The sequence below is a fragment of the Tupaia chinensis genome, unplaced genomic scaffold (genome assembly GCF_000334495.1).
Source record: "Tupaia chinensis unplaced genomic scaffold, TupChi_1.0 Scaffold142384_1, whole genome shotgun sequence".
Lineage (NCBI taxonomy): Eukaryota > Metazoa > Chordata > Mammalia > Scandentia > Tupaiidae > Tupaia > Tupaia belangeri.
The window spans coordinates 303,530-308,438 of record NW_006202232.1 but is presented as its reverse complement, the minus strand read 5'-3'; positions in this window follow the sequence as shown (position 1 = coordinate 308,438).

The following is a 4,909-nucleotide window of genomic DNA, read 5'->3' as shown; positions in this document are numbered from 1 at the left end:
GGGTTGATTTCTCCCTTTCTGTCTCTCTGTCTCTCTCCATCTTTCTAGCGAGCGCACGTGCCCTATGGCATAAAACCTCTCCAAGAAAAAAAAAAACATAATAATAATAATAAATAAATAAAATTAAGGACCAGCAGATGGCATAATGGTTACATCGCCGGACTCCTACATAGTCAACTGTGGTTTGAGCTCAGGACCCAGCAGCTTAAAACTCATGCCAGGCACATGTGTGTATGTGCCCAAGATCCCAGAAGGAGAATAGAGGAGAAATTATTGTGGCATGTTCATTGTCCCTGGGGGGTGATTTCTCGCTTTCTGTCTCTCTGACAAGTGCATGTGCCCTATGGCAAAAATCTCTCTTAAAAAAAAGAATAATCAATAAAATTAAATAGGGAACAGCTGTTGGTGTAATGGCTATGTTGCTGGACTCCCATGTAGTCGACTGAGGGTTGAGTCCTGGACCTGGCAGCTTAAACTCACACTGGGCGCTTGTGCGTGCATCCCCAAGATCCTACGAGGAGAATGGAAGAGAAGGGATTGCGGCGTGGCCATCCCCCCTGGGGGGTGATTTCTTGCTTTCTTGTCTCCCTGTCACTCTCGTCTTTCTGGCAAGCGAACATGCCCTATAGCAAAAACCTCTCCAAAAGAAAAAGGTAAATAAAAATAATTAATTAATTAAATAATTATTTGAAAAAAGTTTATTATATTCTGTGAAATTGTAGTTTATTATTAATTTGTATCTGTAAGTTATTGTTATAATTATTACCTGTAATTTTGGTACATATGACTTTTTTTTGGAGAGGTTTTTGCTATGGGGCATATGCTCTCGCCAGAAAGACAGAGAGAGACAGAGAGATAGAAAGCGAGAAATCACGCCCCAGGAAGCATGGCCACGCCGAAATCCCTTCTCCTCCATTCTCCTCTCCGGATCTCGGGCATGCACGTACACGCGGCTGGCATGAATTTAAGCCAGTGGGTCTGGGACTCTAGCTGCAATCGACTACATGGGAGTTCAGTGATGTTGCCATTATACCAACTGCTGGTTCTGGTACATACGACTTTATACTTTGAAGCTTGTATCTGTGAAATTGCAGTAGAATTTATTATGCTTTTCTGAATGAAATGAATAAAGTTTTTGTTGGAAAAAATATTTTCAGAATTTTTTTAATTGCCAGAGGGCATGTGTGCTCACCAGAGACAGAGAGATAGATAAAACCTATCCTAATGGGGAATGGGATGTGGTCAGGCACAATCCCTTCTCCTCCATTTCTCCATCTTGTTGGGTTTTTGGGCACCCACACACAGGGGCCTGACACATTTCTTTATTTTTTTAAAGAATTATTTTATCGGGGCCAGCAGGTGGTGTGGTGGTTGGGGGTGCTGGACTTCCACATGGCTGACCGTGGTTCAAGTTTTGAACCTGGTGGGTTGCTTTCTTACTTTCTCTCTCTCATTCGGTCCCTCTCTGGTCAAATTAAAATAAATAAATAAAGTTAAACAAAATAATTCTTTAAAAAAAACTTCATTTTTTTCAAGGAATTATTTTATTTATTCGTTCATTTATTTTAATTTGACCAGAGGGAGACACAGAGAAAGAGAGAGAGAGGGAAAGTGAGGAAAGCAAGCCACCATATCTGGGACTTGAACCATGGTCAGCATATGGGAGTGTCCAGCACCCTTAACCATTACACCACCTGCTGGCCTCAAGCTACTGGGGCCAGGATTTGAACTGCAGTTGACCGCGTAGGATTCAGCTTTCTATGCACAGCCCTTAACCACAGTGCTACAGGGCTGGCCCTAAAACATGTTTTAAAAGTTTATTTATTTCTTCCATGTGTTAAGAGAGACAGGTATCCCCAACAGGTCCCCCATGCCCAAATCCACCCACAGTCTCAGCCAGCCAGTGTCACAGGCACACATGAACACCCAACATGTTCTGGGAGGTTCCAAGACGTGAACACAGAACCTTTCCTATGACAGTCCAGCTGCACCACTGCCTGACCATAGAATAACCAACACTTAGTGGTCATTCTTGGCATTTTGTCCGCATTAATTCATTTGAATCTTCACAGACTTCTGAGAAAGGTTCTATTTAGTATCCAACCTATAGATCAAGAAAATAAGGTACAGCAAGGTTACCCAGGTCACTTGCCCTAGGTCACTCCATTTTATAAAACCTAGGAGTTGAATCTAAGCACCTTTCACCACTGTGCTTCACCATCTCCACAGGTCTCTCCATTCTGCATCAAAATATAAAACTACAGGTTGATGAAAGATGCTACAAATTGAAAAGACTTGCAGCAGACTGGAAGCAAATATTTTCAGCATTAGACCCACAGATTAATTATCTTGTCACACACTCCAAACGACAAATGTCAGCTTCATACACACAACTCAAATGTCTCCATGACAAGTGCTTCCCATCACGTACCCTGAATAATATGTCCACCTCCCATATTTCTCAGTTTCTCTTTCTTAATTGCTTACTCTAAGCTCTCAGTATACTTCTCTCTCTCTCTCCCCATTCATGCACTCATGTAGCTGGTGTTTCATTTGAAGCCAACTATGTGATGGGAAGAAGGGGAGAAGGGAAGGTAGTAGGATGGTGAAATTGGGAATGTTTAAGAATAGATATGGGTGGTGATAGAGGATTGCTGTGGGTGAGGTTGAGCTCTATGGCAGGACAATTGAAGGATCACATGAAAGTCTTCGGGAGGAATGTGGCTACTACAGAACAGTTTAAATGTGTGTGTGTGTGGGGGGGTGGGCAACAGGTGATATGGATGTTAAGTCACTGGATCCCACATGGCCAACTGCATGGTTCGAGTCCTGGACCTGGTGGCTTGAAAATCACGCTGGGCACATGTGTATGTGCCCAAAGTCCCAAGAGGAAAGATAAAAGAAGGGAGCGTGGAGGGCTATCTGGTGGCATGGTGGTTAAGGGCACTGGACTCCCACATGTACAAAGGAGGTTCGAGTCCTGGACCTGGCAGCTTGCTTTCTCACTTTCTCTCTCTCTCTCTCGTCAAATTTAAATAAATAAATAAAGTAATTCTAAAAAACAAAACAAACAAACAAAAGACAAGAGGGGACTGTGGTATGGCCATCCTCTCTGGAAAGTGATTTCTCACTTTCTCTCTCTCTCTCTCTCTCCCTCTGGCAAGTGCACATGCCCTATAGCAAAAAATAAAATAAAATAAAATAAAGAAAATGAAAGTGCAAGTGAGGGGACCAGCAGATTGCATAATGGTCATGTTGCCGGACTCCCATGTAGTAGACTGCAGTTCGAGTCCCAGACCCAGCAGCTTAAAACTCATGCTGAGCATGTATGCATGTGTGCCCAAAATCCTGAGATTAGAATGTAGGAGAAGGGATTGCAGCATGGCTATCCCCCTGGGGGGTGATTTCTCGCTTTCTGTCTCTATCTGTTTCTCTGGTGAGTACACGTGCCCTATAGCAAAAATCTCTAAAAAAAAAGTGCAAGTGGGGGGCCAGCTGATGACATAGTAGTTGAGATAGCTAGATCCCAAATGACTGCGTGGTTTGAGTCCTGGCCTCAGAGGCTTGAGAAATACTGCAGACCCATGTGTGTGCATGCTCAAGATCCCAAAAGGAGGGGAAAATGGAGGAGAAGGAATTGCAGCATGACCATCCCCAATGGAAGGTGCTTTCTATCTCTCTTTTTCTCTCTCTCTGTCTGTTTCTCTCTCTCCAGGGAGCTCTTTCTCTTTCTGTCTCTCTGTTTCTTTCTGGTCTGTCCGTGTACCCTTTGGTAATTAAAACAAAAAAGTTCAAGTGGGAGCTATTGGAAGGTGGATTAGGAATATAGTTGAGGAGCTGATAGATGGTTTGGGGTTCAGCTGGAGGAACTATAGGAAGATAGTGGGTGTTTAGGGGCAGAATCGGGTCTTCTGTATGGTGGTCTAAGGAGTATAGCTGTTAACTGTCATAGGATGCTATGGTAGGCCGAAAAGATGACTCCCCCTCCAAGATATATTCTCGTGTTTGTACTCTTTCTTGGAACCTGTGACTGTTACCTTAAATGTCAAAAGAAAAAGAAAAAGAATCTGCAAATGTGACTAAGTTAAGGATTTTGAGATGGGGAGGTTATTCTGGATTATTCAAGCAGACTCAAATTGTAATCACAGTGTTCTTATAAGGCGTGGGCAGAAGCATGATGTGATTGACCAAAAAGGAGGCGGCGTGAAGACTCAGAGCTTACAGTGATATGGCTGCAAGCCAAGCTATACCAGTAACCACGAAAAGCAGAAAAGGCAGCCAACAAATTGTCCACTAGAGCCTCTAGAGGGAGTATGGCTTTGCTGACACCTTGAATTTGAATTCTAGCCTTGAGAACTGTGAAATAATACATTTCTGGGTTTTTTTTTTTTAAGAATTACTTATTTAATTTTGTTTATTATTATTATTTTTAAAATTTTGCTACAGGGCATGTGTGCTCAACAGAAAGAGACAGTGAGAGAGAGAGAGGGGAAAAAAAGAGGGAAAGCAAGAAAGCAAGCCATTAGGTCTGGGGCTCAAACCACTCTCGTCCATGTCGGAGTCCAGTGCCTTAACCACCGTGCCACTTGCTAGCCCCCATTTCTGTTTTGTTTTGTTTGTTTGTTCATTTTTTTAGAGAGCATTTTGCTACAGGACACATGTGCTCACTGGAGAGACAGAAGAGAGACAGAAAGCAAGAAATCACACACACCCCCAGGGGGGAATGGCCACACTGCAATCCCTTCCCTTCCATCCTGCTCTTGGGATTTGGGGCAGGCATGCACACCTACATAGTGTGAGTTTCAAGCCACCGGGCCCAGGACTCGAGCCGTGGTTGGTTATGTGGGAGTCCAGCGACATAATCATTATGCCACCTTCTGGTCCTGGTTTTCTGGTTTTTTTTTTTTTT